The sequence below is a fragment of the Phalacrocorax carbo genome, chromosome 1, assembly GCF_963921805.1.
Source record: "Phalacrocorax carbo chromosome 1, bPhaCar2.1, whole genome shotgun sequence".
In the NCBI taxonomy this organism is placed as follows: Eukaryota; Metazoa; Chordata; class Aves; order Suliformes; family Phalacrocoracidae; genus Phalacrocorax; species Phalacrocorax carbo.
The window spans coordinates 80088752-80098369 of record NC_087513.1 but is presented as its reverse complement, the minus strand read 5'-3'; the positions used below and the strand labels follow the sequence as shown (position 1 = coordinate 80098369).

The 9618-nt window shown below is 44.4% G+C and overlaps 1 long non-coding RNA gene across 1 annotated transcript; it reads right to left on the bottom strand.

Moving 5' to 3' along the window:
* Positions 1-2948: 2948 nt before the first annotated feature.
* Positions 2949-6099, bottom strand: LOC135315198 (uncharacterized). Its single transcript, XR_010374640.1, has 3 exons — positions 6004-6099; positions 3609-5422; positions 2949-3102 (listed from the first exon to the last, which is right to left on the bottom strand). It is a non-coding gene; the product is annotated as an uncharacterized LOC135315198 (long non-coding RNA).
* Between the last annotated feature and the right edge of the window lie 3519 nt (positions 6100-9618).

The following is a 9618-nucleotide window of genomic DNA, read 5'->3' as shown; positions in this document are numbered from 1 at the left end:
TACAACCAAGAAAGCTGCATCCCACCCTCCCCAGAACCAATGTCCTTTATCTTGCTTGAGGAATGTGCATCACCTCTGTATTTTAAGGCTGAGGTAGAGCCCAAAGATGCGAATCAGGCCAGGTGTGAGCACATGGCCTAAGGGAGCCTGCCCAGCACAACTTACGATGTGATAAAGCAAGGCAAACAGAGGCAGATGGGCTGTACACCAGCAGCATGTCTACGGTGCAAGTCAATGCTGGTTTTAAATAAATCTTCCCCCCCTCACAGAAACGCTGTGTCCAAGGGTCCCCTCCAGGCCTTTTCAACAACTTCATGAGAGACATCTGACCACCAAGTCCCTTTACAGCATTCACTTTTAAACATGGCCCCAAGCCCTTTTATAACTTGAAGACCAGAAGGTAAGTAAATTACATTAATTAATTTCCTTTGCAGGAGGGGAAGGAGTGAAGTCTGGGGAATCTGCCCACCACTTAAACACTGGTTTTGTGGTCAAGGATGTCACTACCATCCTTTCATGCTATTTTTTCTTCAGGCCTAAATCAATCCCAACCCTCTGTTACCCTCCACACACACAACATATAGAGCCCTAAACGAGAGGCGGTCATTCAGACTACCTGGCTGGGAATAATTTTAGAAGATTTTTTCCTTTGCCAGTCCAGATCACACAGTAGCTGTAGACATGATGTACACATCAGCTATTAGCTGGCTGTGAAATGGGGTGACCACACGATGTATCTTGGCTAGCTACAGCTCAGTGGTAGGGCACAGCATTAAAGGACAATTGTGGACTGCCTGGGATACGTTAGCATATAAAACACTTCCCATCAAATGCAGCTCAAAAAAGGTAAAGTGAAATGAAAAGAGTACAAACGGTCACGAGTGAAGCATTAAATCAGCCATTTCTGGACTCTTTTTTAAATGTTATTGCAATGCAGGTTCTGAAACAAAAGGATTGTCTTGAGTTAGTGCAAGTGGAAAATTGGTTCTTTGACCAAAAAAACTCAGGGGGAGGGGGAGCTGTGTGGGAAAGATTCTTTTAAATAATCTTTTTTTTTTTCCTTAATTGGAGAATTAAAAAAATAAATTAGAGGTTGGCAAATTTTTGTCAAAACATTTCAATAGCCAAAGTCTAAATCCTGGCTTTAGTTCACTCTACCAATGGCAACACCCTCTGAAAAATGTCAATAATATGAGAAAAAGTTATTTTTGTTTTCATTTTCCACAAAAAAAAAAAGCCTCATCTGCAGTGCAACTCTCCTTTCAGCCTGTACTGGTCACAGGTCCATGGGCAGATACTTTCTACCTCAGATTACTCCCCTCCACTAAAACCTTCCTGGGAAAGGAAAAACAAGACAAAGGTATAGGAGGAAGAGAGGGGCAGTAAAGGAGTCCCAATGAGATGTAGAACAGAAGGGGATGCTGGACAAAGAAAGAGGAGGAAAGGGCCCAGCAAAATGCTGGGGAAAGAGCAGGAAGGGTGAAAGAAAGAACAGGATTTTTTTTCTTCCCCCTCCCATTCCAATAAGCTTAATTTTCTTTTCTTCATCTGTTGTAGGAAACCCAACAGTTTTATGCTTTAAGTGGTAAAGACAAAGGCTGGGAACAGAAAGAGTAAAAAGTGAGTTGTACAAGGTCACAGCCTGTTTCACCTCCTGAAACCAAGTCCACACCTTTGTCCACACTACTTCAGATTTAACCATTATTTACTGATCTCCTGCTGTCCGTTAGCTTCTTAAGCAGCCCACAGATAATGAGATGGCAATGAAAATTTTAAGTGAAACTGATTGAACATTACAGCATTTGAGAAAGTTATAAATTATCAGAAAGTATTGCTCTGGGGATATCTGGCGTGCAAGACAGAGGGCAGCCTCAGTTCTGAGAACTGATCTGCGTAGCGTTTTCATGACAGATACAGAAAGCTGGCAGTCCACACTGCTCTTTGATGTGCCAAAAGAGATCTAGTATTTTGAAAATGCCTACCCACACGCAGTAGTTCAGAGAAGAGTTGTTTGTAAACAGAGGGTTCAGGAGCTGGGAAATATTTGCAGAAAAAACCATTTTCTGTAGTATGTTACTTTCCGAATGCACTGGGTAAACAACAAGCCTGTATTAAAGAAATTGAAGCAGAAAATTTTTCAGACATCCAAAATGGATTCATACACTGTTTTGTTTGCAAACTATTACTTCTTTGCTTGAAAATAAATGTCAAATGGGAGTGGAGGCACTTAGTCCAGGTATAGTATTGACTATTTCTTCCTTAATACGCCTATGCAATTTATCCTTCAAGATGTCCTTATCACAAAATTATCCAACCATGCCAGGTAACTGAAAGGCTATGGATGAAAACAAACACAAGAGCTATTCCTAGCCCATCCCAGTCTCTGTAAGCTCCCTTAGTCCTGCCTGGGCAGATGGGCCGTGGTCCAGCACTGCTGCCACAGGAACTCCTCGTGGAGCTGCCAGCAGAGCTTGGCTGTCAGAGACCTGGCTTAGATGCTACTGGCCAAGTGGCTGCAACAGGGCAGAGGTTGGCGTGCTCTAGGCACTGAGTATATACCAACTTTTTGGAGGGCAATGACGTTACAAAACCCCACAGCCACTTGGCTGCCCAGCTGATCTGGGTGCATCCCACAAGATCTGGTAGCTTACGGGGCACATAGGCGAGACCTTTGCTTTGTCTTTGCCTTGACCCTATGAGTACACAGGGAATGTCCCTGGTACACTGGGTTCCTCCTAGAAAGGGTACACTTTCTTCTCTTGAAAGCTTGGCAAGAAGCAGCAGTGAGCTGCGGTCATTTGTGCTGAGCTGAGCTGAGTGGCGTGCCAGCAGTGCTAGTGCCCAAACCTGTGGCTGGGGGAAGAAATGAGGCAGCAGGCTCTGATGAGGACGCCATCACCCTGACAGCTGGGGTGATTCTTTATGTCAGGGATAGCCCTGCTCAGAAACCAAATGGGAGCTCATCTTCTCACCTTTGAGCAGTCCTCTGACAATCAGAGACCTGAGTATTTCAGTATACAGCTTCTGGAGTCTGGAGGTGGTTCAGATCTGTCCTAAGGCACGCAGACACCCCTTTGGAGCTGTAGGGCCAGGAAACTGTGTCTGGGTCAGTAGAAATCTTCTAAGCAAACTTATTTCTCATTGAGTGGTTCCCAACTACAAACCATAAAAACTTAAATTATCCATTTAGCCATAAAAAGAATCATAGGAAATACTTTTTAATGCTTTACAAAGAACTGTTATTTAACTGCATTCCCCTCCCTTCTTCCCCCCCCCCCCCCCCCCCGCCCCAATATTGCAGATGATCATACATTTCCTGAAAATACTTCAGTAGGTTTTTACAGAAACTGAATTTACCACCACTGGCTGTGGGTACTCTTGGTGGAAATCTCAGAGTTGCACTCATGTAACCATGGAACAGAAATGACATTTTGACTATCTAAACGCTCGTAGGCAAGCTACAAATAAATGATTATTCACATAAATTATGGACAGTATTATTTCAAACAACAAACACATTCAGGAACATCCAGGCAGGCTCATAGACAGTTTGCAAACAGAAAAAAGGCCAAACACTTCCATTCAGTTACTTGCTGTAGATTACTCACACAGCTCGAATAACAGTCCCCTGTCTCCATGAGCCTGCGTCAGACGCAGTCCAAAACTGGGACGGTGGTGAAAGCTCCCACTCTATCATTATGAAAAACCATAGTTGAAGCTTTTTTTGCCCATTCATTTCTACAAAACAAAAGCAGAGGATGGGATTTTCTTCACAGGGGTTGGTTTGGAGTTGCTTCATTTCAGTGGTATGCAGATATTTTCACTGTGGTTTTGCAGGGTGACCAGGAACACCTGTTAACTTTAAAAGAAAAGCACAAAATCCCTGCAAAGACTGTATCTTTTTCATCCTATAACTGCCTGGTTTTTACATTATGACAGCAAACACAGCCTGCAACTAACATTGTTTGGAAGCTGTAAAACAGTAATTGCTGTTGATCAGTGGCTGGTTGCACAGTTTATGATAAATGGCCTACCAAGGGCTACACTTAATGCAGCCACCAGGCTCTTGGCCAAACACCCTCAAGAACTCACAGCTTCCCTCCACCACTCCTTAGAGGTGGCATCCACCTCCCAGCTGTTCCCCTTTCCCTTGCTGATGCCGTGAAATACTCCCACAGTACACTCAGGCCTCGGCCAGCTGGGATGCACACTATGAACATCAGTTAAGCAAAAGCATTAGGCCCTCCCTACCAAGGTAGGGAGCTGAAAAAGAGCCCTGCCAGACCTCCGGGGTGCCCAGTGGGGCTGCTCTTGCTGCAGGCAGCTGAGGATATTGATTTCCCTGGTTCAAGCCCATCCTCTTCACCCTTGGTAGTCAGAGTGGCTAAAGAAATGCATTTGAGCTGGTGTTATGCACTGCTGTTCACCTTGAAATGCTCCTGTCTTTCTCCTAGAAATGTTGGTCACATCTTCACACTTTCCATGAACCAGAGGGTGATTTGATCTCCTGCAGCTCAAGGATTTCCAACAGCAACTCATCTACATGACTATCATTTATGGGTCAGTTTGGGAGCTGGATAACCATACTACCATAGCCCTGGACCCAAGCTCACATCACTTAGTGTGCTTTTCACATCAAAGCAGTAGGGCTATACAGGTTCTGCGCCAGCTCTGGTTGAACCCTGGCCTAACTGGGTACACTGAGCACCATCTGTTGCAGGCATTGCCTGTAGGGGCTTCTTTGTTTGAAGAATTTGCTAGTGTGCCTTAATTAAATGCTACACAGGTCTGCGGTTGTTTGTTACAAGAAATAAACTATGATGCATCTGCACCACGCTCTTAAACAGATGCCTCTGTGCTGCCAACCAGCACGCCAACAGTGCCCCGGGGGGTCTGCCCATCAGCGCAGGCATATGAGGGGATATGTAAGTCATCAGCGGTCAAGTCAAGGGTGCACATTTGTCCAAGTCAGTCATACAGAACTTTAATTTATTTTTTGGACTCGCATGGGTGAAATTCAAAGGCATCCCTGTGCTGCGTGTCAGCTGGATTGGTAGAAGAGAAGCACAGGTGTGTGAAGGGCTGACGGAGATGTACCTTGCCTCAGCCGGCTCCTCTGCCAAAGGAGCATGTCACCTGGGAGGCACTTTGTCAAATGCTGTTCACTGCTGTTTATCTAAACAACCCCTCTGTGTTTCTTGTTTCTCATACACCCTTACTCAGTGTGCTGGCTTTAAATGTTATGTAGGAAAAGTCCATGGTAGTTCTTCATATTCAGGAAGCAACACCACAAAGTCATCTCTGTCTGGGGGATGAGCCACCTGCCAGCCCAGGTAGAAGTGCCCATGCAGGTTTTAGCCCGCAGGCTCGGCCAGTTCAAATTCAGAAAACTGCCATGGTCAGGTGAGGACATCTGGTATGCCTGTGAGGAAAACAAAATTGGATTACTCTAGAGGAAACCAGGCAGGGGCTTCAAGGTCCCTCTTTCCTTCCACCCGCATTTTGGAGTGGGTTACTCCCAGGACAGCTGTTGCCCAAGATGGTCATGCCTGTAACTTGCGCTGATCAAGGGTGAAACCTCTGCAAGGAGATCAATCCATCAAAACAGCCATACTTGCATGGATGCTTTCACTTAAGGGTGGAAACTCTCCCCTATTCAATTAGGTCATATCTGTACATGAGATAGAGGCTCACAAGCTGTCCCATGGGTTTATTACTCTGTGTTTCTGCAAGAGGGGATGGTGACAGAGACTGGGAAGTGCCCCATGTGCTCCAGCACCATAAGAGAGCACAATTGCTTGTTCTCCAACAGGTCTTTATAAATGATGGAAAGGGACATGTTAAAACCATGTTAATTTGCTGAGATTAATCTCAAGTCCCTTTTAAAGCTTGTCTTTACTAGCTGGTGTGTTTTAAAGAGAATCAAATTACCTGCCAAACTGTGTTTAAAATCATAGTCAGGCCAATACATTTTCTAATAGGGCTTGTTTTCTTCACACTTACCTTCTGGAACAGGCAAACCAGTTTTAGCTCAAGTTGCAAGGTTACTGCATCAAAACTCAATTTGGGACCCTGTAGGGGACAGACTTCTCATTCACTGCAAAGAGAAGAAGAGGTAAGAATTGAGGAAAGCAGAAAGGAGGCTCACAGGAATGTCATGTCTGATGCCTTGGGCTAGAGCTTCACCTCCTGCCCACTGCTGACACAGCTTTTTAATAACTGCTTCATCTCAGTTAAGTCATGGACACATAAGTGACAAAAAACCCTCAAACTCTACCTGAAAATATTTAAGACCTTGCAGTTCTGGGATGAAGCAGCAGGTGACAACATATGTCATTAAAAAATCGATCTTTGCTGGTTTTGTTTTAAAGCCATCTTTGTTTAACAGTTACTGTCCTGAACAATGAGCAGCCGCAAAGGCACCACTGCTGTCCATCTTCTCCTCTGCCTCTTGGCCAGGCAAACGAATGGCTTTTGTTGAATCAGGGCTGGGCACATGGGCTGCTCAAACACAAAACCCTTTGGAAAACAGGAAGTTTCCAAAATAAAATCCTAACTGTTGTTGAAAAAAAAAACAACAAACCTGTTAACTTTTGGAGCAAATGTTTTCACACAATGACTGTCACAAAAATGAAAGCCTTTCAGACGGAAGTTAAAAAATGTTAGGTTTTGACCAAAAATATTTTATTAGGAAAGCAGGCGTTTTCTAAAAATACTCATTAAGCCAAAGGCTTGAGTTTTCAATCAAAAAAGTTAACAGTGAAACAGCCATGCATAGAAAATTCACGTTACACTCCAAATATTCTCCTTTTGTGTCAAGAGAGCTGGAGATACAGTAAAATGACCTGCAAGATCAGCAACCATAAGTTAATATTTAACACAAGTAGGCCTTTTGGGAGCTGCCATGTAAGGGACACACCCCCCTCCCCAGCCAGCACACCACAGCTCTTCAGTGGAGAAGCCAATGCCAGGCAGCAGGATATTTGGACAGTTTCAAAGTACTATAACTACACTGAATAGCAAACAAGTCTGGACAATGCAGACTGCTTCTATAAGGAACTCTCCTCCTCCGTCGCTTCCTTTTGCCAGATGAATGACAGCTACCTCAGGGATGTGGTGGGAGAGCTGAGTTTTGGAGCACAGTGTCGCAGGGGCAGGCTCTAAGCGCTTGGTAAACTGCATGTGCAACACAAAATATTCAGACATACACACACATAGGGGAACCGTGTGATGTTGCCTAGCCATTCCCAGGCCGAGCAGCAAGCCCAGAGTCCTAGATGAAGGAGAAGGAAAGTAACCTTTGCTTTCTGAACTGCATTAAGTCTGGTCTTTTCCTTAGCTCCAGAACTGAACCCAAGGCTCCCTCTGCTGAGCCTGCCACACAACTGATGTCTGCTGGATCCAGCATAGAGAGGTGGTTTCCAAAATCTTCACACCTCCTGTACCTTCATCTCACCCTCTAGGCAGGTGGCAGGCCACGAAGGAGCCAGAGAACTACCTCTTGCCCGGCTCCACCACTGGAGAAGGAGATGGAGGTGCAGAAAAGGACAGCACCAACTCCAGGGGAAAATTTTCTTCAGATAAATGTGTATGTGCATGTGTATATACTATACCATGAACACTTACATGTCTCCAAACTCTTATTAAAAATCATTGGTGCAGTTTCGCTGAAGGATGCTAGCTCAGTCAGCCTCAGCATCTGGGCTGAGGAACTGCCAGCAACTGCTCAAACACTCCTCCAGTTAACCACAGAGATGCTATTACCAGGACAGGGATAAAACGATACCTCAGTTTCAAGGCAGATTTTGGAGGCTTCTCTATCAGATGCAGGACAAAACAAGTGTTGTCCCAGCTGGAAGCTGAAACATTGTATAAACTGGCAGTTTCATTTTGGACCACCTTTATGATTTTTCCCATGTTATCCCAGGAAAATGTTAAATAAAAACTAAGAATCACCTGTTATATATGTAGACATGTTTTTTCTCACTGCTACATTACTCCTCACTTTGCTACACAGCTTCTTCAAAACTGTACTCTCCCGGTCTCAGAGCCTTCTATTTCTACATATCCTCCATTTACCTCCCTCTCATATCATGGCTTTTCAAAGCACAGACCTTTCTCCTCACTAATATATATATATATTTAAAATATATATATATAAAAAAATATATATACCTGTCTTCCACCTCCCAGAATACATTCTTATCTTCCCATCCCCCAAGAAAAATCTTGCGGTTACATCACCCCTTCCATTGTTTCTTCCTTTAACCGTAACCAGGTCTTCTGATTTCCATTTTTGCCAAGTAATCTAACTAATCCCTGTAAGAAAAATCTCATGCCTAGGGTTGCCAGGAAATCCACTTGAGGCATTAAGACCAACCCATATTAGATCCTTTCTTTACTGAAGTCAAGCTTTTGGTGCCCACAAGTTAAGTGGATTAATCACATGCCTTCTACAGGGTATGGTACAGTACAGTAAAGCTCCAAAGCACTGTTGCCAGTAAGAACACTGCTGTAGTACCCCAAAGTTTTTGTGACCCATACTCGTCTGTCATGCTCAGCAATGTCAAGATACATCTCCAGAAGATGCTGCTATGTTTTATTATTTTATAAAGGCTATTTCAGCACATGACAATTCCTGGTATTTTTTGACAGGCTTCCTGATACCTCTGTTCCTCAGCTCCAGACCTTCAAAGCTTCGTGCTGTAGCAGCACCTGTCTGTAAGCTGGACAAGTTTCCCCCAAAAATCCATCAACATGGCTCCATAACCAGAGAGGCAGATTGGGAGCAGCCTCTTTGTCCATTTCATGCTCCGCAGCCAGGCTGAGCAAGTCCCCTCTGTCTTTAGCCCTCCTTCACTCTGTTTCCAAAACATATACTCTCTTGTTCAAGAGGCCAGCACTGGAAATTCAATAGTAAATAGTAACGTTCTGCCTATATGTTTTGCCACCACAGTAACAAGATATCAGAAAATATCACAGTCCCTGAGATATTTATACTGCCAGCATGGCTGCAAAGTATCCCTATCTGTGTCTTAAAAAAGAGGGAGCTGAGGCACAGGAGGATTAAAGTCTGTAGTTAGACCACCTACCATGGCATCTGTAAGAGACATATTTCTGTGATGCCTAATTCAAAAGACTGAATGAGTGTTTAGACCTCCTGTTCCCAGGGCTGCCAGACCTTGGCTTCCTGCAAGTTATTAAAAAGAAGCTGAGTTGTGTTCAGTTCTCTTTGGGTAACTAGCTTGAATGTCATGTCACAACACCTCACTCACCATATACAAAAGTTGTCTCCTGCTTGGAGAGCAGGAGCTGAGAAGCTCTCAATGCTCCTTTTAGCCCAGACCGCAGAGCTCATCTCCTGGCGGCCACAGCTGTGCGTGATTCCCCACCGGTAACATGGAGAGGACTGGCAGGGCCAGATACAAAATCCCATCTACCTCTTACTTGATCTGTCACTGCCACTGACATTTCATTAACTCATGACCTCAGAAACTGGGTTTTGCACAACCGAAACGCATCAATCACCCTGCTGCATGCACCCACCTCCAGAGCAGAGCAGAGCAGCTATGCAAGGCAAATTGATTACACTTGCACCCATTCAATTACTTAGTCTAG